Below are 26,543 nucleotides of genomic sequence, written 5' to 3'. Positions count from 1 at the left end.
TGATTTTATTTGAATGGCTATCTCTGTTGCAAGGTGAATTAGTCCATCTAATGTTGAAATATTTGGATCTTTCTTCATTAATGTCTCTACATATCCTAGTTCCTTGTGGAGTATCTCGATATGAGGGGTAAGGGAGGCTTGAATGTTAGTCAACTTCACTCTTATATTAGCCTCTTCTACTGTTAACATAGCTAGTTGAATTTGTGTATGAAGCAATGAATGGAAATGCTTCTCACTCTGAGCTAGGTTCTTACGTAATTTCATACTTGATAGTTTCAAATTGTTCTGCAGACTCAGAATTTTATGGCTTGTTTCCTATGTGAAGAGTGTGGGATCGCATAATTTTGTGTACAATGAGAATATGTTTTCAAGTACCTTATTCACTTTCTCAATTTTTGTGGCCAATTCAACTTGTAAGAGTGTTGTATCACCTGATATTTTCTCATTGAATTTCCCTTGGAAATTTCCTTCAGACCATTCCATTAGTTTGACATTGGGTTCCTAGTCTTCATTATTCACTTGTTCCACAATTTCTAATAATTGTTCTAATATTGGCTTAGATTCATCAGGTGTTTGCAAGCTAAAAGCATCTAAAAATATGTCTTTAATATCTTGTAATGCTTGCCTCTATTTATACTCCTTACGGAGTATTTCTTGTTGTTTCTTATTTTCTAAGGCTTCTTGCATTATACCTATTTTCTCTAGTGTCATGGTTGCATAGTCATATTTAGGTATCGCTATTTCTTCATCTAAAATTGAATCTCCATAGTGAAATACCTTGGCAACCTTGGATGAGATAGAGCCTAGTGCTGAAATTTGCAGTGGTATTGCATCAGTGCTTGGTCTTTGAAGGACTTTTGTAGGGGAGCTAGATGTTGGTAAATTTACCAATGTTTGTATGGCTTCTTGCTCCTTGTCCTTTAGTATGTCCTTTTCTGCAATTTTTCCTTGATCAATCATTAATATTTGACCTACCCCTTGTGTTTTTGTATTAGGTACAGATACATTTGTCTATCCTTCTTGTGCTTCAATAGCCTTCTCTTCGTGAGTAGTTAGAGTTTGTTGCTCAACCATGTCAATTTTGATAGTTGTTTCAACCTTTACAAATGTATCATCTGATGTTTGCACTAGAGATTGAGCACTAGTAGCTGAAGGGATGGTAGAAGGTGGTCCTTGTGGATTCACCTTGTCCTTTTTTATATCAGCTACTACTTTCTAAAGCTCTTCAACACTAAAATACAAGATTCTCACACATTCTAGCTTGTAGTGTGGATTGGTCAAGGATTTTCTTCAAGTCCTCTAGAGTTAATGGGTTGATGTTCTGAGGTGAGCTATCAGGAACATTCTTTACTGTTATGGTTTCTATAGGTTTTCTTGTATCATGTGGAGGGCTCATGGTTTCCATTTGTGTGTCTTGCACACTCTGTTCTTCTTGCTACTTTCTAGCAGTGGCCATTTCATTTGTCTTCTTTTGTGTCTCCTCCATGGTGGTGCCTTCTTTTTCTTTTTCTGTCCCCTCTTCTTTTTCTTCCTCTTCTTCTCCATCATCTCTTCCCTCAAAGAGATCCTGTTTTCCTTCTTTGATAGTTGTCAACCCATATATCAATTTCCACATTTGAGTGGATTTGTTTACAACATCTTCAATGTTGTTCTGGAGTATGTTGAAGGCCCTATATTTGGGTGCAAATTTGCTACCATACTTCTTATTTGCCTTGATAATTTGCCCCTTTTTTAGTTTAGGCATCACTTGAGCTAGGGTTGATTCCCTTATTTTCTTTTCCAGGTTTAAGCAATAATGCCACTTATTTTCTACAATGGTGTATAGCTTTTTGGGCATTGTGTTGTTTAATTCAAGTGGAGTATTCTTGAACTTAGACATCATGGCATATATTGACTCTTCTCTAGATAGTTTTCCAAAATCAATGTTCTTTAATCCTATCATATTTACATTATCTTTAATATTATCACAAATATTCTCAAGATCAGATTTAGGTGCATGACTTACCACCATAAACTGACTTGTATCCTTTGACTCTATCTTTTCATCATCTATTTTAGGTTGTGCAATATACTTTATCCTTTGTTTCTTCTGCATTGGGCCCTTCTATTTAGTTGCTTTTTTTTTCTCCTTTGCATGCTCTTTGGCCTTTTGAGTAGTGGCCCTTGTACTAGCCCTTTTTGTTGGAGCAGTTGGCTTTGATGTACTTGGCTTGGTAGCCCTCTTTTCTTTTGGTTTGTCTACAGGTTGCGTCTTAGCCTTCCTCTTTTTAGATTCTAGCTTTACTAGTGCTTCCTCAACTTATTCTTCCTATGCACCCTCTTCTTCTTGGTATTCACCCATGCCTTGGGTTAAAGCTAAAGGCTCTTGACCTTGCACGTCTTCTTCCTCTTCCTCTTCTTCATCATCACCTGCACCTTCTCCAAACTTGGCCTTCAGTTTCCTTACCATTTTGTCCTTCTTTTTCAAAGTAGAGGTTGTGTTTAGTTCCATCTTAACTTTTGACTTTACAACATCATAATTACCAAATATTTTGGTTGATTTGTCAATTTCTTCAGTAAGTAGTGCAGTGATGGTAGCTGAGGCTTCATCAACATTTATTTCATAGTCTAGGGGCCTTAGCCATCTAACCCTAGGTACGACAGCCTAGATGTAAGTGTAATCAATATCTACAAGGAAACAAATGTCACTGTAGTATTTCTCAATTAGGGAAATAGGAATCCTTAACCTCTAATTCATAGACTTCTTAAAGTCTTCAAAATAGCTTGTCATAATTGACTCAAAATTGTCTCCCATTTGTTCAATATACTCATTGATTTGGACAGCCACAGATCTATCGCTCTTCCATCCAATTTTACCAAAAGAGGGGAATTCATTCCATACATAGAAGAATATATACACAAGGATTGATCCAGACTTACATTGAGCACTTTTTGTCTTCTTGATGGCTCCAAGATTTTCATTTATTTGTTGAAGTTGAAGTTCTGCAAGATCATAGGTATGATCTTTCTTAACAATTTTGTATCCAACGCCAACTACTATGAAAGGCACACTGTTTAACCTACTAGATTGGTAGAATTTATGGGAAATAACTCTAACAACAAAGTAAAGTAAAGGATTTGTAATGGTGTCAATGGTCATACCATTCTTGTTCCATTTTGCACTTGTGTTTTTCTCTATTGCCTCTTTGGAGTCGCTTCTTAATGTCTTGGGCTGATCTAGGGTCAGATAACTAATAACCCTATGGATAATCATTTTTGAGATCTTGATTGGTCCACCCTCTAACCATAGACATCCATTATGAATTTTTCTCAAAACTATTTTGGTCCATTCAATTTTTAAAACTATGGGAAAATCTATGGCACGGGTCAAACCCTTTTTCTCCACAATCTTGAACTCCTCCTTCAGAACTCCATTTTCACACAATTTTTCATATGCTTGTCTTATTTCCATGTCACCATTGGCTTGTACTTTGTAGTTGTAGCATTTCCTCACATCTCGAACCATAATTACTTTAGGTGGGATCATGGATAATGCTCTAGCTAGGTCATTTTTATAGGCAACTTCTGGAATTTGTTTGAAATCTAGTTATTTAACTTCATTGCTAACTAATTGGACATCAAATGCCTCTTTCTCTTTCATAGTTCTTGAACTAGAAGCCATACTAACAAGCTAGGGTTTATCAAATTTAAAACTACGCAACTTGGCTTATGAAGAATAACTTTTACATTTGATGAATTGTTGCTTGATCATTGTGGGAGTCCTTGCAAATGCTTTGAACCAGTTTGTAGATTGCTTCTTCACTCGGCTCGTTCTCACTTTGAGTTCATAATGATGAAAATGAGGTGAAAATTGACCTTATACCCTTCAAAACTCTACAATTAATGCTTAGTTGTGTACAGTTGTAAAACTCAACATCAACACAATTACTATTCCATTTGACATCTATAGAGACTTCCTTCACTTGGCAACTACTACAAACTCAACTCCAACTATCTTTGACTAGCAACTCGAAAAACACTAATATTTACTTGGAAAAATCATGAAAACTTGAATTTTCCTTGAATTCTTGCATCTTAATTTACACTAATGGAATCACTTCGGTACTAATTTCTTTTGGAACTGATGTATAATACAATGCTTTAAGTATTAGTCCCACATACCTATTATTTTCTTAGTTTAATGAAGTGTGACCACTTGACCCATTGGGTGAAGTAATCCCTTCTCAATTTGATGTACTGCCAACATCTTTCTTCTTCCATGTCTTGTTCATTTTGTTCTTGATGTGCTCAACATCTGCCTTGCCTTTATCTTTGTCAAATTCAAAATTAGGTGCCTTTGACCTAGTTGGACAATGCTTGCTGATGTGACTAGTCTTATGACAACTAAAACATGTGGTTTGAGTCAACCATCTCTAATGTAGTTTTTAGGTATATGTGCATATTCCTAACAATAGTGGCAACTATAACTTGTATTATAATCCTAGTTATAGGAATTTTCATGGCTTCTTACCTTTGTTGGCTTGCTTGATGACCATGTGGACTTGGATCTACTTTCAAAGGGTCTGTGTCCATACTTCTGACAATTGTAGTAGTGTCCTTCAAATTCTAGTGCATTTAGGGTTTTGGTTTTGCATTCATGTGCTTGATGACCTTGTTTGTTGCACTTGAGATAATGAGTCATGTTCTTAGGCTTACCATTCTAAGTTACATTCTTGCTCCTGCAAACATTAGTTGTATGTCGTTTCTTAGCACAATGATGACAAGTGGGTTTAGAGTTCTAACCTTTATTGTTCCTTTCTTCAACAACTTTGGATGATTCTCCTTGTTTAATGATTTTGTAGCCCAATCTTGATGTATCTCTACTAGATCTAGGTGATTTTAGTAGTTGCTCAAAGTACTTGATGGCTTCATTTAGCTTGTTGAAACTTTCAACAAATTCCTTTTCTCTTTTCAAGTCATTTTGTAGCTATTCATTCTACAGCTTCAAAGTGGTTATTTTAATGTCCTTGACATTCAGCTCATGATGAGCATTCATCATTTGGCTTAAGGTGTCCAATTGCATGTTTGAGATCCTGGATAGCTCTACTGACTTTTCCTCCAATATGTTGGCCAGAATTCTCTTGTCTTCTTCAATCATGGCCTTGTCTTCTATGGCTTTCTTCTTTTGTTCAGTTACTTCACATAGCATCATAGCCTAGGGTTCTTGCTCTATCTTGAGATTTCTGATCTCCTCAACTTGTATTCTGTTCTTTTCCATTAGATTTGCAATTGTTACATCAAACTCACTTGAGTCTCCATTAGAAAATAACTTAGTGGTGTCAATCTCTTTGTGTTATGTGTCATTTTTTTCTATGGAAATATCTTTCCTTCTCTTTAGGGAACTCTTCAAAGCATCTCTAGCTTCATTCAATTGATGTAGTATGAGATGTATCTCAATCTCCTAGTTTTCAATGGTCTTTCCCAACTTGTAGACTTCCATTTTAAGATCTTTTCTCTAAGTTGCAAAGTTTCTTCTTCTAAGAACCACCGCTCTGATACCAATTGTTGGAATTACAAATGGGAAACATATACGTCTTAGAGGGGGGGGGAGTGAATCAAAAGTTCAAACTTTAGCACTTAAAACCCTTTTAACATTCACTAGATGCATGCAATAAACTAAAATGAAATTTAAAACAAATGCATCAAATAAGCATACACACATTTGACACTTGATATGATTACCTAGAAACCCTCCAAATGAGAAGGTAAAACTGGAGTGGGGATGACACCCACAATTCTTCACTACTACAACAATAAAGTGTCACTTGTTAAGGTTACAAAATGTTGACTATGAAATATGATCTGCTTTGTGAAAGGCCTACCATTTTAAAGGCTTACAAGAGACTATTAAGTCCCACCTTGTTAAAGGATTTTAACACCCTATTAGAAGTGTGCTAGATTAAAGGACTTTAGAACATTCACTTGGAATATTACCCAGTTAAAGGATTTTGTAGTGACTATTAAGTCAAACTTAGTCCAAACAATTTCACTCTACTAATATAGTTGTTAGAAAGTAATAGTAGAATGTTTGATCTGATGCCTGACAACTTTAACTTGCTGGTTTCAGATCACCATTTTTTCCTTCTTAATCCTTTCTGGTATGATTTTCCAATGTTGTGTCTTTGATCCTCTGTTTTGTAAACTAATTTTGCAATTCTTTCACTCTACTAAGTCACCTTGAATGATCATTGGCTAATTCACCCCTTTTCTTCTTTCTTCTTTTTGCTCACATACCTCTCTTGATTATGGGGCTTTGTCTTCCTTATAATGACTTTAGTGGCTTAGGGTTAGGTATGAATCTACGACTGTGACTCATTCTTTTTTATGTTTAACCTTTCTAATTTTTTGATTGATTTCATGTTGATTTCATAAGTAACCCAAATAGATTCGTCCTTATCTTTAAAGCTTCGAGATCTATCCATAAACAACAAAAAATTGTTTACATAGTTGTTTGTGGGATCACAAACAACTAGATCTAATTTGTGTTACTCAGCACTTGATAATATTGATGCTCAGCACCTAAATTTCTCGGCATCAACTACTTGCTCAATACTTGAATCACTCAGCATCGTCTATATGCTCAACACTTGAGTGAATTGACACATGAGTGACTCGAGACTCATTGCAACTCAACATTTATACATATTGTACTCGACATGTATTAGTAGCTTGGTATGAACTTAGTAAATGTCTTAAGTGTGTTGACACTCAATTGTCAAAACCATTCTAAGATCAATAGTTAAATACTAAACCAATACTATAATGAATAACACATCAAGCTTGCTATCAATTAGGATACGCATAAAAAAATCACTAAAGGCATTAAACATTATAACACTACTTTAATACTTCACACCAACTAGGAAAAACAAAAAACTCCTTACATACATCTCCCTTGCTTGATGTCAATTACTAGCCCAATGCTGACATGATTTATCACCAATATGTATGCACACATAAACCAATATATATATATATATATATATATATATATATATATATATATATATATGTAGTCGAAAACTATACCTAGTGATGTTAACCATATAACCACAAATCTAGTAATTTGCACCAACAGGGAAAAAATTAAGACATATTCTTAATGATAGAAGCAATAAAAGAAAATATGTCCAACATACAATTAGATGACCGAGAATCCAAGATAATACCATCGTAGCCAATATTTTCAAGATTGTCAACCAAAACATTGTCCTCCTTTAACACATGAGATATTAAATAACTATTAAAAGAATCAATGAGCTCCCAAATACGTTGGAAAGTATAGCCCAAATACCAACTATTAATCTTCCTATGAATACATGCATTGATAACTACAGAAGATTCACCTTCTATATTCAAGCAAGTAAAAGACATATACTTAGCCAAGATTAACCCCTCCAAAAGAGCTATTGATTTTTCCATATTATTGGTGCCTGCCAGAATCAGTTTTGCATAAAAAGCTAGCAATGCCCCGAACTAATTACGCAAGGAAATCCCAATTCTTGAATCACCAAGATTATCTCTTGATGCCCCATCAAAATTAAGCTTAAAAAACAGAGGGTCAGGGGGCTCCCATTTAATAGACTTTTTGCAAATTGGTATAGATCTAATGCGAGGAAACACAGGAGATGAGGGTGGAGAAATAAGCTTCCAATTACGAAGAATAAAACTATCCCATGAAGAAAACATACCATTTCACTTGAAATGGTTGTTAACAAAGTTATTGACTAATTTAGAAATAAGCCACTCAATTGTGTCAATCACCCTACTGACATCAAATATCTCTTTATGAAAAATTCTCTTGTTCCTTTCCCATCAAATGGACCAGATGATAGATGAGGGGACAATAATCCAAAGACATGCAAAAATAGACTTGGAGAACAAAATCAGCCAAGATTGGAACAATTCCCATAAAGACTTAGGAAGAGGCAGATGAGGAGGTAATCTACCCAAAATTGAATACCAACATTGTGTGTAAAAATGATAGTGCACAAAGAGATGGTCAATTGATTCAATATGAAGACTAGACAAGACACACTTGAAAGATTCTACAATGTGTAATCTACTAAGTCTATCACTGTTCAAAACTCTACCTTGAATGACCAACCAAGAAAAAGTTCCCACTTTTGGAAAAACACTCTTATCCCAACAAAACTTGAAAGCACACCACACAATCCTATCACAACCTCTGGACAAGAAAACCACTCTGCTATCTAGGATGGTAGCAAAATTCCTAGCCAATTCACTACTAACAGGCATTGAATAGGGATCTTTCCAAAAGACCTTATGAGACACAAGATCAACATAATCCACTAAATGGACTCCCCAAAAACTACACATAGACTCCATAACCTCATGCAAGGAAGAATTACAACACAACAAAAGATTACCATTCCAAAAGGAAACATCATAACCAAAATGAACCTACCAAGACTAAAATTTAGTGACAACTACCCTAGAAGACATCATAAAATTCTAGGTAGGTGACCCTATAGGAGGGTTAGAGATAGTGAAAATTCTATGAGGGCAAGTAGAATCAACATATTTAGCTTGTATGATTTGACACCATAAAGATTGAGATTTAAAAGACATATACCAAACAAGTTTCCCTCCAAAAGCTTTATTCCTAATTGAGATGTTGTGAACCCCAGCCCCACCATAGGATTTAGATAGGGCCATCTTTTGTAAATAAATCAAAGGTATTTTCCTCACATTATTCATATTAGACCACCATAGAAAATTATGAATGATTTTCTCAATCTGAGCAATAATAGAGGATGGGGCTTGAAGAATAGAAAGATAATAAGTAGGAATGGCAAGAAGGACTATTTTGACCAATAAGATTCTCCTAGAAAATGAAAGCCACCTCACCTACCATGCTGAAATCCTACCCTTTAATCTATTAATTACACTATCCCAAAATGAAGGCTTCACTGGACCCAAGAAGAACGAGATCCCCAAATAAAGAGATGGTAGCTCCTCCACTAGAAAACCAAGAATGTTAATTAACCTATGTTTAACTAACTCAGGTGTAAAAAGTAAAAATAATTTAGATTTTTTCAAATTGATGACTTGACCAGGTCCATTAGTATAGATTTTTAAAATATTTTTGATACACTTGGCTTCCCTAATTAGGGATCTACCAAAAAGAAGAGTATAATTAGAAAAGAAGTTGTGAGTGATAGAAATATCAGAGTTTGGTATATGAATACCTTGCCAATGGGCTAAAGCCTTTTACCTTAGAATAGCCCTACTTAAAGTCTTAGCCATAATAATAAATAAAAATGGAGAAAATGGATCACCTTGTCGAACCCCTTGGGTAGGACAAAAGTAGGAAGAAGGCACACCATTAATAATAACTACAAACGAAGCACCTGAAAGACACTTCTTAATACACTTACACCAAGACTTTGAGAAGCCAAATTTGGCTAGCATAGACAAAAGAAATTCCCAATCCACTTTATCATAGGCTTTCATCATGTCTAACTTTGCAACAAACGTTGGAGTTTTGATAAGATTCGATTGTATGAAGAACTTCCAATGTAATTGTAGCCCCATCCAAAGTATCTCTACCACAGACAAAACCTCCTTGTTGAGGAGAAACTAACCTAGGGATTAGTAGTTTAAGTCTAAGATAAATAGCCTTAGTAATAATCTTATAAATTGAATTGCATAGAGAAATAGGTCTGAAATCTACAAAAGTAGCAGGGGATTTCACCTTAGGGATCAAAATGTTATTCATTTTATTATGACTATTCAGAATGAACCTTTTCTTTCAAGACTCCTCTAATACCAAAAGTAGGTGCAAAATAATTATATCCCATAATTTTTTGTAGAAAAGAATAGTGAATCCATCAAGACTAGGCACTTTATTAGGAGCCATAGAAAAAACAACAGAACAAATCTCTTCCAAAGTGAAAGGTTTCACAAGGGACTCATTATTTGAATTGGTAACAAGATGAGGAATCAACTGTAATAACATACTTCTATCATCCTTGATATTCCTCAGACACTTATCTAGAGGAAGTAGATTTTTGAAAAAGATAATCCCCTCATTACAAATATCTTGATGAGAGGTTAGATTGGCCCCAAATGAAGCACTGTTAATGGACACAATAAAAGAGGGTGCCTTTTTAATCTTAGCTGAGGCATGAAAAAACTTTGTGTTCCTATCACCCTCTCTTAACCATAATTCCCTAGACTTCTACCTCTAATAAATTTCCTCCCTAGCACACAAAATTTCCCAATAACCTTGAAGATTTCTTTGTCTTACAGATAGCTCTACATCAATCCCAAACTTCATAATGTGATTAGAAATGCTTTTGAGATCACTCTCAACCCTAGATTTTTTGTGAAATGCATTCTTAAAGACCTCTTTATTCCAAACACAGATTTTGGAATGTACAAAAGACAATTTTTTGGCAAATTGAAACATTTTGTTTCCTTTACAAAATAGAGCACTAACCCATCATTTCTTAAATAAAGATAAGAAATGAGGATGAGTAAACCACATACTCTCAAACTTAAAAGTAGACTTGGCTTTAGGTAGGCTTGGCTTATTAATTTGTAGGGAAATGAGAAAATGATTAGATTTAGAAGATGATAGAATCTAATCTAAAAATGACAAATTGAGAAGCTTCATATCTAGAGACATCAGAAATCTATTCATTTTGGAAGAAATGGGATCAACAGATCTATGATTAGACCAAGTAAAATCACCATTTGTTGAAGCCACCTTAGATAAAACATCATTTTGAATTAAAAAATTAAACTCCTCAATAATTCTCAGAGTAGTAACATTGCCCCCAATTTTGTCAACGGGCGAAGAAATGGCATTAAAATCACCCCCAATAATAATAGAAAGGTCCTCCAATTTACTAATTTGATTAGTAATAGTATCCCATAATAAAGATTTATCCTGGGCTAAAGAAGGCCCATAAATATTGAAAACAAAAAAATTTACTTCCAACCAACTAGCTTTGATGAGTTGCCAATTAGATTGTGACACCAGGGTCACCCTTGAGACATGTTTATTCTTCCACAACAAAATGAGACCACTAGAAGCACTGGAAGATGGAACACATGTATATTCCCAAGAAGACCAACTATGCACAAACTTCACAAATGATTCCTGAGATAATTTAGACTCTTGGATAAGAACTATATCAACCTGAGAAGATAGAATAAACTTCCTAACTCTACTACTTTTATCTAAGGAGTTTAACCCCCTAACATTCCAAGGTAAAATCCTTATATTGCCACAAGAGATCGTGACACACTCTAAGTTTAAATAATAGATGAGAAAGAATCCAAAATAGTTGACTGAATTTCAACCTCAATTTCCTCTTTAACTTTACAAGCAAGAGGCTTTTGACCCCTTCTCTTTGGAGTCTTAACAACTACACCCCGATTTGGCAGAGCACTAGATGAATCTATTTGTGAGATGGATAATTTTTGAGATAAATCAAACCTATCAGTAGTAGATGGACACTTATGCTCAAAAGGATCAAACGCATTAGCAGCAGACAGACACTTATACTCAGGAGAATCAAACCCAAAGATCCCTTCTTCGAACAAAATCTCATCCCTATCTTGAGACACAACTGAGATGATGATACTACCAAATGTCAAACGTGTCTCATGACAATCTTGTAGTGAACTTGAAGAGGAAAAAATAGGAACAAATGGCTGACTACAGAATAAAAAATTATGAATGATACCCAATTCATCCACCGAAGGAGCAACTAGTATAGGCCCTAACTGACTAAGACACTTAAGAGATAGACGAGAAGCTACAAAAAGAAATGGATTTCTGAGAAACAAACTAGAATCACCAAGCAAAGAGAAGGAAAAAATAGACCTACCAAACATACCCGAGATAGATATTGAAAAAATAAAAAAAAGGAAGGGGGAAGAAGGGAGAGAACTTGATGAACATCCATCACACTAAGATCATAAGGAGCTTTAGAGACATTCACTCAAAGAGAACCACAACAGGACCACAAAAATTAGGAACCAATTGCATTAAAGTTGTATCAGAAGCCAACTAATGTACTGGAACCAAATTAATCCCAAGAGAGGACACCTCCACCTCCGCCTCAAAATGACCTTTATTGACAGAAATATGGTGACCCAAATCTAGTTGCAAAGAATTTGATTTCGAACCCAACTATCACTCATCAAAAGAACATGACAACAGATCTGAGGAAAAACATTGAAAAATTTCTTGTGGTACCAAAAGACAATCTTTACACAAATGCATAAAATGTCCCAATGAATTAGCATTCTTGACAACAACCTCTAGATTCACATATTGAGTTTACTGCATCCAAACCCCAAATTTTGAGCATATAGCAAATTTTTTAGGGGGTTTCAAACCTTTCTACATAAGGATACACACCTAATAACCATATGTTGCCACACAAACAGTATTAAATAATGTTTGACAAAAATGCCCAACTTATTAGCAAAAATCTTGACCAAATATGGATCCTTATATTCTAGTGGAAGATTTGGAAGTACAATCCATTGAGGGAAAAAATGCGGCAGATCCTTCAAAATATCAAAATGTGGCATCCACCCCATTGTAGTAATACCAACCCCATTACAAAACCAACCCTTAAATTGATGCACCACATTTTTTCTGCTCTATAGAATAAAAAATGGCTACAAAAGAGAGAGAATCCTTGTTCAACAAACAAATTTCAGACAACCCCACCCAATATCAGCTTGCCCATGAAATAGAGAGGTCAAAATCCACCACGACCTGAAGTATACCAATAAGTGCCTTCGAATGCAAGCCATCCACCTTCTCACTGATAAACTCAAATGGAATAGAAACCCTAGGTTCAAATGGCCAGCAAGACTCCCTACTGAAAATCAGATCATGCTTAACTTGATCTAGGGTAGACAACAAAAGAGGGTTAGGGCTAGTAACTACATATTTTGGAGTGAAGAGAGCTCTACAAGAATGAGACAGGGCATTCAAAACCAGATTTATGTTCGGAGAAGTCATGAACCACAGGATAGGGCTACCTTGAAACATCAAAGTGGGTGACATAAGCTGAGAATCCTTGCAAATATCAAAGGGATATTTTTGAACAAAATTTTCCTTGCACAAAGGTTTATGTCTAGGAAAATGACGCCGCTTACCTGGTGGTCAGAAAGGTGGGCCATAAGCTTTTCCAAAAAAATAGCAGAATATGGATAAGAGCCCAAAATACCTTCAAACATGGGAGCCCTAAGAGGAACAACAGAGCTAACCCTAGCCCATGAAAAATGATTCTGCCATGCTTGGGAACCAATAGAAAGACCTAGCTTCATGCAATCTCTCCAAACCCCTTGATAAAGAACCCATTGAGGAAGATGACCAAAAGACCTTGCAAATGCCACATCCTCTTTACTTACTAGAAAACCCCAAAGAATATCACTATCCTTACAAGCCTCCATTGGTAAGCCATGCCCCTTCTTCACTGCCAGGCCAACCAGATTGTGCCGAGAATTCGGTCTAGTACCAGTATGACCATTCACCATTTTTTCATTTTTTTTTTGAAAAACTTAATGATGGGTGTTTGTGTATATTTGGGATAACATACACACAGGGTATCATATTTTGGTATATTAAAATTTTGAGTGCACAAGTCTCAAATTACTCCAAATTTAGGTCTAACTGATTTTAGTCCAAAAAGTGGCCACTAAAGAAGACATTGACTGAGTGATTCCATATGAAATTAAAAAAACCTACTAATTCATGAAATACTCAACCAAGAACAAATGAATATTCTGGGAAATCTCGAGGAACTAATGATGGAAGTCATTCGAGAAAAGATCTCACATAATAGAGACATCATTTATTTTATACGAGCTTACCACACTTATTAATGTTAGAATTATAAAAAAATTAACATATTGATGTCCTATATAATAATATATTTATGACCTATATAGGAGAACATTCAATCACCTCAACCATCCCAAATTCCATCAACACCATAGTCTACCACCATGCTCCTTTCTCATCTGTTGAGTAAACTAGGTTGTGTAATCTCCACCCTGTACTATTTCCATGGTGTCTAGTTTCATAGCATTGTTACATGGGTTGTCACATTTGCTATGCAAAAAAGCTTATTAACTTAGTTTTATACATAAAGAACTTGGCTAACAACTTAAATACAAATAATTTTGTAACTGCTTTTATGTAAGCTTCTAAGAATATTTAGAATTGTTTTTTTTAAATATTTATCAAAGGAAAAATTATTTTAGAACATTATATAATACGAACATCTAAACATGCTACCAAAAATTGACTCGACTAGAAACTTAAAATACAATTTTTTTTTGTAACTACTTTTAATTAAGCTTCCAAAAATATTTAGAATTAACTTTGGAATGCATCCTGAATAAACATCTAAACAAACTATCAAAAATTGACTATCTACATCTTATTGTTTTAGCTTATCCCAAATATGAGTGTATGGAGGATGCGTTCCAAATATTTGTGCTTGAATTAATATTTGGAATGCATCTAAGAATATTTAGAATTTTTAAAAAAAAAATATTTATCAAAGGGAAAATTATTTTAGAACATTATATAATACGAACATCTAAACACACTACCAAAAATTGACTCGACTAGAAACTTAAAATACGATTTTTTTTGTAACTGCTTTTAATTAAGCATCCAAAAATATTTAGAATTAACTTTGGAATGCATCCTCCATAAACATCTAAACAAACTATCAAAAATTGACTATCTACATCTTGGTGTTTTAGCTTATCCCAAATATGAGTGTATGGAGGATGCATTCCAAATATTTGTAAATATGCCCATATGTGATGTGTTCTCCTCAAACAATATCACTATTGGGTTCTAAATCCGGACCATAAAATCCGCATATTTGTGTATGCCCATCATATAAGCTGTCTTTTTATTCTTGAATTTTAAGAATTGGGACAAGTATACTAACTGTGAAAATGATTTTAAAAAAAATCTTTTTATGCTTGAATTCTAAGAATTGGGTCAAGTATACTAAGTGTGAAAATGGCTTATCGAATTCTAAGAATTGGAACATGTATACAAAGCGTGAAAATTGCTTATTTTTAATTAGATCATTGTTTCTTCATACTCATGTGAATATGACTTCTTTGTATATATGATCTCATGAGGCTGGAACATGGGTTTGGCTATTTCCATCCACAGAACTGGTACTTAACAATATTGAAGAAAATCTTCATACTATTTTCAAAGATGTATTCATTTTAATGATGGAACTGATTGAAACGGTCCAAGTTTATAGAGGTAATCATTTCCATTACAATGAAGTGAATCATTTCCAATTACATAAAAAGGTACAATATTTAGCAAGGTTCATTGTATTTATCTAACAAGACCGGGAATATTTGGAAGCGTTGTGTGATGTTGTACAGATAGCCAGTTCTACGTTCATCTCATCTCTGAACTTCATGCAGATGGGACCTGCCAATTATGGAGAGAAATGATTGGAAGATACGAATAATAACAAAAATGCTGTCCAAGGGTATGAGATATTATAATGAAATAAATTGGTTCGAACTTTCATACAGTGGTAAAATATTCAAAGTCATAAGTCCGATTGGATCGGTCAAGATTTAGTTTTTGCCTAGAAATGAACGAGATATTTTCATTTCATAACTATGTTCTATAACTGCTAGGAAATGAAGCATTATGACTTGCTTAGTTGCACACCATATCAATTTCAGTAATTAATTAAATTATTATTTCTTAGTGTTAACAAAGTCATGAATGAATTAGGCAAGAGCTTAAAACACTTTTATAAATTATGAGTCTTTTATCACAAAAGTCTTGTGTTCGAGTCTACTCAATCTTAATAAATAATAATTAATTTTGACCTCAATCTCTTATCAATAAAAAATAAATTTAAAAAATCATGAATGAACAAAATCAAGAAATTGACCTTTCTATTTCATTTAAAATATTATTAAAATTTTAGAATAAATGATTCAATTATAAGGTTTTAGAATTTTGATTGGATTGGAAAAAATAATTTGGAGTTCCAATACCTAGTTCAATCAAAAAAATTATTAAAATGAGTATAAAATTAATAACTAAAACCATAAAATCTATACTTCACTTTTTATTGCATATATGTATTGCATTGAATGTGTGTTTAAGAAATCTTAGCTTAATAGATTTGAAACTATCTATCTTTTTATTTATGTCTTATCACTTTCAATGGAGGTGTTCTTAGGATTTTCTCTAATGATGATTCTAGATCTAGGAATGTAACATGTTGAGAATTTTATATTCTATTTTCTAATGATATATATTAGAAGACTATAACTACCAAGTCAATATTAGAATAGATTGTTACCTGATAACTTAGATACAAATTATTGACACTAAGGAGTTGTGAAGATCTTTGTGTTCTCCCTTTGCTATATCTCTTCCCAAAGGACTATTTAGAATGTGTTTGATTTTATATCATATTTAGTTGTGATGAGCTTCTGTATAAAATGGAATATATCTCACACTTAAATTAGATCATTTGATTTATGATTTTGTGAATGAAAACCCTAGTTTCTATAGTTGTTGTACACCGATACTTGTTATACTGGTTGATCTTGGAATTTACAAGAATAGTTGAATAGTGTATAAGAAATTGAACAAAAATTAAGAGTTGTTGACTACTAAATTCTACTTAAATGTATCATCAAATCCAATCTTGTCTTATTTATTTATAGTCATGTATTCGATTAGATGGGCTTAAATTGCTTTTGTGAAGTTTTTGAGAAAGTTGGTGATCCTCCTCTAATGCATGGCAACATAATGGCCCTATCCTTACCACATGGTGACAATACCTATAGATATTCTAATATAATCAAGTTCACAACTTTAAATATATTGGAATCAATGATGGTGGAAGATTTTACTTGGAATAGACATAAAGGTCAAGTATTATTTATGTAGTCTTGGTTCACTATGACTACTTATAAGGAGTTCTTATCACAAGAGGATGACATGTTGATAGAGCTCTTTCTCTCCCTTTATTCCTCACTTAGTGTGTCAAATATTATTTTACTAACCTATTACACCATTTTTAATCACACGAAAATATTGAGAGGTGAAGTGAGATGAGGGGCCATGGGAAGGGGAAGTGTGGAGGTGAATTAGTATATACCAATTTTAAAATTTAATCCATGGATAGAATCTTACTTAAATATTGAAGTAATTTTGCAAATGATAAACACAATCAAATAATAGAACATGAGAACATTATATATATATATATATATATAATGGTTTCTTACATATATTAGACAAATCTACCCTCACAAAGATAATAAGAACTTGAAATATTTTGTAGACACAAATCTATAGGACTTTCAACCCAAGATGGGGACACTATTCCAAATTAAAAGTTATAGGAACCAACTAGAGGAGACACAAATCCCTATATCCAAATAAATGAGCACCAACATGAACCATACATAAGAGATAATGCATGGACCTACACAACCAAAAAATCAACATATTTATGATATGATCTGTATCAAAAAACTATCTAAGAGCATATAGGATGTATGACTTGATTCCCACACTTTAGCTCATAGTTTTTTTCTTTATTGAATATAATATTACACAATATTTGAGGTAGGAGCATCTTGGGTCAATGAGAAAATCTTGCATCAACAAAATATATTACTTTATTTTTTGTACCAATTTTTTTTTTGAGGAGTAATCATTGTTTATTGTGGTTTTAAGTTGTGCAAAGATGGCATCTTATTAGGGACCCATTGGTTATCCAATGTTCATTGTGCTTGGAGTTACATGCCTCTTTCTCCACTCACTTTTTCATTATGTGATACATGCAGTGCATTATGGGATTTATTTCAACATAGTTTCTTATGATGATGTGGCATCTTGCATGGTTAAACGGCTTCTCTTGGATGACAAATGGACCTATCCTTAAGAGCACATATTTTTTTGTGATCATTAGATAGTTCATTTGTTTTCTCCTCCAACATAGGACCTATTATGTAATTAAATACCTATCAGGATAACTTGTGATCTTGTTGGCTTATATAAGGACTTGGATTATCTTTAGAGAACTAGCATGGACATGATCAAGTAGGAAGTAGAAATCTAAAATGTAGAAGAAAGTTTTAGGATTGTGAGCTTGGAGCTCTAATGTTATAATTCATTGTACTAGTTGTAACCCAAAAGGCCTTATAGTCAGGCATATTTGATGTTAAAAGTATATTTTATCCTGACAGTTGTCTAATTAATCAGTAAATCTCTTCATTATTGTTGCTAGTTAAGTTTTTACTTCTATGTGTACTCTTGGTCCTGTTATTATAAGATTGAAATTTCCTTCCTTCCCCTACCAACACCATGCCAGGTGCTATCAGAGCAAGGTTTGTTTCCTTGTCAAGATTGGGACCATAGAGAACCTTAATTGGATTAGTTGTATGGTGGCAGATCAAGATTCTAACCTATAACTTGCAGAAGCTATGATCTTGTAGGAACTATTATCAAGATTATTTAAGGTAGAGGGAATAAAAATAATGCTATTATAGATATGTTAAGGCAAATTGCAGCAAGACTTGAAGTTGTTGAGATAGCTAAGAGAAGAGGTATACATCTTGAGGATGTTGGCGATGATGAAGAAATGGTATCTAATCCTATTCTTGAACCTGAAGTAGAACAAGATGAGGATAGGCTTCTAAGAGTTTTGTCTAGGGAAAACTCTAAACCTGTTGTTGAATTTTTTTGTTATGATGGAAAACTTGAGAGTAATTTTGTATTGGATTGGAGCTCTAAGATGGATAAATTTTTTGAGTGTTAAAGTACTCCTAAGAATAGAAAAGTAAAGATAGCAATCACCAAGTTGAAGGGTGATGCTTCACTTTGATATGATCATTTGTAGATTGAAAGACACAAAAGAGGAAAATTAAAGATCGACACATGGGAAAAGATTATTGGAAAGATAAAGAAGAAGTTCCTTCATATATATTACTAGGTTAATCTATTAACATGAATGCATAATTTAATAAAAAAGGACATGATTGTGAAAGAATAAACAAAGGAACTCTACAGATTGGGCATTAGATCAGGACATGTGGATGATGAACTTGATAAAGTGGTTAGGTACTTGAATGGTTTTAGGACATTAATTTAAGATGATATTAGTTATTTTAATATATATACTATCAAGGAAGCATATTAGTATGCCTTAAAGGATTAGGGAAAGTTAGAAAAGAAACATGATCAAAGACAAAGAGGAAGAGGTGGTAGATTTTAAAGAAGAATATACAGATGCTATGGAGAAAGTAGAAAATTTGAAAGTGCAATGCAAGATAAGGGTAAGATAGAATGTAAAGAAGAACATGTTGGTAAGAGAGGTAATTACACTAGAGGTAGCTATACTAGTTACTCCAAGAATAATAATAATAATAACAACAACAACAATAATAATAATAATAATAATAATAATAATAATAATAATAATAATAATAATAAGAGAAAGAGATAAGAGAGATCTTGGTTTAAGGGAACTTGTTTTAAGTATATAACCTTTGACTTTACTAATTTTGGTAATAAGATTGGAGGTAGGAATGGAAACACTTTGGCTTAACAAGGAGTTGTTTAATCACCCAATGAACCTGAGCATGGTAAGAACCTGATGTTGAGAATAATTCCATGAAATGAAAAATTTAATGAAGAACTAGTTTTGAGGAAACATTTATTCAAGACTAGATGTAAGGTTGCTAGAAAATATTTCAAAGTAATCATCGATAGTGGCAGTCTAGATAATTTTCCATTAGAGGATCTAGTTGATGCAAGGAAGGTGCAGGGAGAGTCTAAAATGTCATATAGAATATAACTCAACTTGCAACCTTCACACCCTGTCTTATAGTACACAAAAAAGCTACACATTGCTAAAATAAAACCACATAGAGAAAAAGACTAGATACAACATATTTTAGCTATAATTATTTCACTTCACAGATAGTGAAACCACAACATGCCTAGATGTGAGGCCATCTAGGTTGTGTCCTTTAAAAAGAACAAATAATATACAAAATCATAGCCTTATCTTGTATCTTCTTATCTAGATCTTTCTTCCTAACCAATTCTATCTCTCCCTTTCCTACATCTAACCAATCTTTTTTTTTAGCTAGCTAAGCCACATGTTGGCTAGGAAAGCACTAATTACAATTTAGGTCCATACTTGTGTTGGAAGCATGAATTATGATGATACATCTATGGGGGAGTACTGTAGTAACATGATTAGATCATTATGATTATGATATGTTACATTCATGACTATGTTTATCATTAATGTCAACATAGCAGTTTTTTGTAGTATCTGACAGAACAACAGAGGACAGATCAAGTTGGTATGGATAGACTGTTGAGAATTTCACTAAGTGAGGTTAAAGGGAGATACTATTAAGTGTCTAGTATATGAAACTAACCTCAAAAGCATAAGATATTAATTCTAGAAGAAGTTATGTAAGTGATCGTGAAGACTATTCTAAGATAGAGTTTACAGAAGCATGTTCTGGTAAACTTGTTATATCTCTTAGCACAGTTGTTATTTTGAGAAGTCAAAGTCAAAGATGTGAAGAAGACATTCTGGAGATGACATAGCTAAGCTTTCTCATCATAATATTACATTTATGGAAAGTTATTCAAGTTACAAGGAAAAATATTAATGTAATTGCTAAGCGTAATGTGTTCTTAATAAGGTCCTATAATAATTAATTGAGAAAGATGTAATAGCTAACTTAAGGAATTGTTTTATGGATTCGGTATAAAGGAAGGACATTTTTCTTTATCATAAAAGGATGCAAGTGAATGATCATAAGAAGCACGAAGAGCAGAATGTGAAGATAAGAAGAGAAGGGCGAAGGTGAAGGAAACTTTGTTGCCGAGGTTTTACTCTGTGATCTGAAGTTTGATATTTGGATATGAGGTTTGTGACCTGGTCTACAACATCTAACAGTGATTGGTCTAGTTCATAGGAAAGAGGAAATGAGTTAAAGTCGAGTACATGTAATTATTTTGCAAGGAATAGTTGAGAGATCAGTTGGACAATGAGTTCAATGGTCTTGCCCTAGAAGCTATTTGGACAATGGGTCCTTCTATCTTCCACAACTCCTATTAGGGTTTGCACAACTCCTACTAGGGTTGGAATCTCCTAAAATAGATTCAAAGTCTTCTAACAGGGACTCATATGTGCTAAATGTTTTAATAGATGCCTAACATGGTCCATCCTCTAACAAGGAATATTTATATTAGTACATCATCTTGTGGGAATCATTTTGACCAGAGTTTTACCTCTGATTAAGGGTTTCCCTAGTTAACATATGTAGTGTAAATTGTCTATTTGCATTTAAGGTTGATAAATGTTTTTATTATTACACAAAAACATGTGTAAATGGTCTTATGAAGTCACACACACTTGAAGGTATGTCCATACGTGTATTAGGAGTTGGCTCATAACTACACAAGACATCACATAAGCAACTATAACTATGCCAACCAAAACAACACATTACACAAGGTGAAAATAACATGAACATAGGACCCTAAAGTATGGCATATAACATGAAAAATATCCAACATTAGGATTTGTGCACTTAGGAAAATTATGAAGGGTAGGTTCTTGATATGATAACAACCATAGATAACATGCAAATGAAAGCATCAAAAACTACTTCACATAATAGATTGGTATAGAAAAGTGGAAATATTTTTGGCTGATGAAAGATTTCTCAAAGACCCAAGATGCTCTTACATTAGACACATGTGGTCAATAAAGAAATGATGTCCACATCAAGCATGGCTGGTATCTTGTCCTAAATTATAGAAATCCAACTCAACTTGTATAATCCATGAATTATCTTGAATTGGTTTGTATTTCCATTAAACTAGGTATTCCAAGTAATCTTTTCCTCTAGTGATCTTACTTATTTAGCTACTCAAGATCTTCTCAATTCTATCTAATTTATTCTTAGGGTAATTAAAGTTACCTTTTATATTTTCATCTAATTCAAAATACTCAAAGATATTTGCAATGTTGAATATAGGTAAAATATCCATGTCTTCTAGTAGTTCAACTTCAAAGGCATTTCCACTATCAAATTTTCTTAGAATCTTACAACGGTCAAAATTCTTCATCTTCATCTTACTATAGGTACCAACTAGAAATTTTTTTTTTCTTCAAGTGAATCATTACCACATCACAAAATTCAAAATATTTAGGCCTTTAGCTCTTTTTTGCTCACTATTTGTATTCCAGATTACTATCTTCCAAGTTCCTTTCAACTTCCTCATGTCAAGTCTATTGATATCTCTAAGTTTTGTTGACTAAGTGACTAAGTATTTTCAATACAAGTTGAACCTACTAAATGCCAAGAAGATAGAGAAAATAGATGTTGAGTTATAGAGAGCAATATAAGTATAATTAAGACTGAGCAACATAATGAAAAATAGTTATCACTGAGCATCAACATCAATGAAAGCCAAGTAACACAAAGAGAACATACAAGTCTAAAATGATAGAAACTTTGAGATAAAACATTCCAAGACAACATGAACATGATATTTAATGTTCATAGATTTTTAGAGAGGTTGTTACACATTTTGACAAGGATCACCGATCCCTATGAGCAATGAAAAACCAATTAGATGAAGAGGAAAAAAGGTAAGCATCTACAAGACTCCAAAAAAGTATTTAAATAGGAAGATAGAAACCTTATTTTTAATAATTGATGAGAGCTATCTTAGAAGAGATTTTGAAGTATGTGAAGGAAGAAAAGTGTTGTGTGAAGGAGTTAAGTTTTGAATGTTGCATGAAATATTGTGAAGAATATAGGTTAGCAGTCTTATGAAGTAGTGAAGGATTGAGAAAAGCTATATCAGATTGGATACTAGATCAGATATTGGAAGGAGGAGATTATAATTAGAAATTACAATGTAGACCAAAGGATCAGGTACTGTGATAGTTTTAATAGATTGAATCGAGGCAAATATCTTAACAAAGAAATTTTAACAGGCCTTTGTAAATATCCTAATAGAATTCGTAATTCATTGTAAGTGTAAAATCCTTTAACAAGGTAAGACCTAATAGTATTAAATGCCTTCAGCATGGAAGATCCATCATAGGGTAGATCATCATAAGTGGACAAAATTGTAACTTGAATAGGTTAACTTTGTTACTGTAGTAGTGAAGATTTGTGAGTGTCATCCCTGTTGGTTTTTTAAAACTACAAATCTAAAATAGTACTAGAATACCAAATAATGGTATACCTAGAGATTAGCTACTTTCCATTTTCAGCAAAACCCATTTAGATGTGGATGAACTAATGAAGCAAGTGTGCTTCCTACACTTCAGGATCTGCTCACCAAGGAAATTTTAGCTAGGCATTTCAACATTTGTTCATATTTTCACATTACACATTCATCTACAATAGATTTGGTTTCTTAATCTTCTTGAAATTGAAATTAAGCATTTATTTAAAATAGTCAACTATAAACTCATAAGGTATTACAATAAGTGAATGAACAACATGTAATACATTCTCATAGATTTTAGATAATTGGTTTGATTTAAATGTGAATTATGCAACTAAGTCTCAATTGATGACCAATGTCTTATCCATTGTTAAATAGAGTCATATTAGTAAATCTTGATCTATTCAATTGATTTGCAATTAAGTATATCAATTGTTAACCTAAAATCCCATTCTTATTATATCCCTCCCATACACTTAGAAATCCTATCAATTACATAAGCATTTACTTAATTGCTTGAACTAAAAGCATCAATGAATTGATATGTAACTCATCCAAGATGTACTAAACTAAATGAAATTTGTTCATTTAATCTCAAAGTGACAAATATATGAAAATGGAGACAAAATTTAAAGATAAAAATATTCAAAAGTATCCTTTTTTATTAATATTCTTGAGAACAATATGCATATTTGATACACAACTCAAAATGTAACTCAGAACTTGATAGATCTGTCATTCAATGATCCACTATATTCTCAGAATACAAAGTTGAAAGAACATGAAATTAACATAAGAATTTGGACCGATTGCAAAATAGAATTATCATTAAAATGAAAAAGAAATCAGACCCTCACTCCACATATTGCAAATCCTTTTATAAGACAAGGATTGACAGAAGCTTCAGATGAGAGGACACTTGTCAAAACTTGATTCAAAAGAAAATACAAAGACATCAAATAGTTTTCTCTTGCAAAACATTCTTTGTAATTGGAAAAAAGATAGGAATTAGTTCCAAAAATGGCATGTGGTTATCTCTCTTTAGGTGTCTCCAAGATAACCATGTGTGCAACTTTAACAACCTATCATAATTACTGTATTTTCTCTATTTTGTCTTCTTCTATCATTCAACTACGATTTATAATTACTTCATATGAGAAAATCCTTAATTTATTTGACTACTACCCACACATAAATCTCTGTTTTTGTTGTTCATTCAATACCTCTAAATTCATCCAAATCATTAACCTTTTTTTTCTACTTGGCATTTGTTATGGCTCTTCACTTAGTTACAAATTGGTTCATATCAATTTCTAGTTTGAAGAGAGAATCAATCAAATCATTGAAAGAAACATCATCTATATCACCATCAAAAGTGGTTGGTACCCCTTCTAGAGCTAATATTGAGTCAAAATAATTTGACCATTCCTACTAGTCTTTTAACTTATTGTTAGCATCCAAAATTGGTGGGATGTAAGAATCAATTCCCCCTATTAGAATCTTCATTTTATTCTGCACAATTTGCAACTTACCAGTAAAAAAACCAATTAACTCTTTTATTATCTCCAAGACTTCCTTTACTATAAAAATTTATCAGAAAGAGTAGGTTTCTTTTCCATTAACAAAATTAATCATTCAAAAAATTCAACATATGGCCCCCATTGGTTAAAAATAGATGATATCCATAATAGTGCTTCATTACATACATGCTCAACACCTTGTAGAGAAATGAAAAGGCTATGTGCCTATTGAGAGATCTTCCTCAAAGTTCCTATCCTATGGCCTGTCATACCTTTTAAAAAAGTTGTTTTTATTTCACTACCTTGCTGTGGAGCCTCAACATCACTACTTATCCTCTAAGACTTAGGTCTAATTTGCACTTGTTCTATAGTCTAAGTTTTTGTTTCCAAATTAATCTTTTTTGATTTTGATTTCCAACTTCTACTTTTCTCTCCTCTATTGCCTTGAAATGATCCTTCAAAGATGTCACTTCAACTTCTAGCTTGTTAGCCTTTGACTCTAACTCATTTATTCTCTATCCATAGATAGCTTTTTTTGAGCTCTTCCTCATACAATTTTTTGATGTCAATGTAATCATGGAAGGTCTTGGCTAACTTGGTCTTGATTCCTTCAACTTTGGCCTCATTCATGAATGAAAAATGTTTGAGGGCCTCAGATACTTCTATACCAGAAGTGTTATGCAGTGTCCAAGCTATTATATTTTCCTTAGCAGTTCTTTGAATGTCGATCAACTTTAGATTATTTGTTTTAGTTTCCATGCTTCACACTTCTAAGGACTTAGATTCTATGTTGAATCCTAACCCTCTTTGAAAACCATTAGCAGCAAATGTCTCATATGAAATTGCATTCTCTTGGCTTCTGATCTGATCCAACATGAATTCTTGCTAAAGATCCCAACTAGGAACTAAAAGAATTTCATCCCTTTGTTAATGGTCTCTAGCCTTTGTCAAAGTCATTTTCTCACTTTGATGATCATATTCCTATAATTTATCTACTAGTTCTTGAATCTTTTCTTCAAATTCTCTTAATTTGAGATTGAAGACCAACTCACTTTGCTTCACTTTGTACAAGAAACTCTTAAAGTTAGTAGATTTCAAGAATTCATCATCTTCAACAAATTTCTCTGCTTGGATGATCCTATCATCCAACCTGGTTCTTGTCAACTGTAAATTAGTTAGAGAATTCTCTACTATTGTTATTCTTTCTTGTAAATAATTTTTCCTTACATTAATAAAATATTGATTTTTATGGGGCATCAATTGTAGTGTCCTTTGTTTCACCTTATCAGGTACTTAGGTCACTTTTTTCCTTTATTCGTCCTTGGCTATCCATGCCACTATTGTTAGCTCCTTTTCTTCAACTTCCAAAAATACATCAGGTTTAGGGGACTTAGGGTTTACCCTCCCTTCTTCACCTAGTGTTTCCTTAGGAATTTGTGCCATTCTATTTTTTTGATAGGTTATAAGTTGTATTAGAGCCTTACTTAGTGAAACCTCTCTCAAGAATATCATCTAGATAATCAAAATCTATCCATTTCTAGTCACAAATTGAGATATTGACTAAGTGTGAAGAGCTTATCTCTGTAGGGTTACACTCTATGTTGGTATTTGAGAAAAAATTATTTCCTCCTTTTATCTATTTTGTTTATTGGTATCTGTTATCTATCCCATAAAACCCCTGT

The sequence above is a fragment of the Cupressus sempervirens genome, chromosome 1, assembly GCF_028749045.1.
Source record: "Cupressus sempervirens isolate cs-2001-9-10 chromosome 1, ASM2874904v1, whole genome shotgun sequence".
Classification (NCBI taxonomy): Eukaryota; Viridiplantae; Streptophyta; class Pinopsida; order Cupressales; family Cupressaceae; genus Cupressus; species Cupressus sempervirens.
This window is presented reverse-complemented; position numbering follows the sequence as displayed.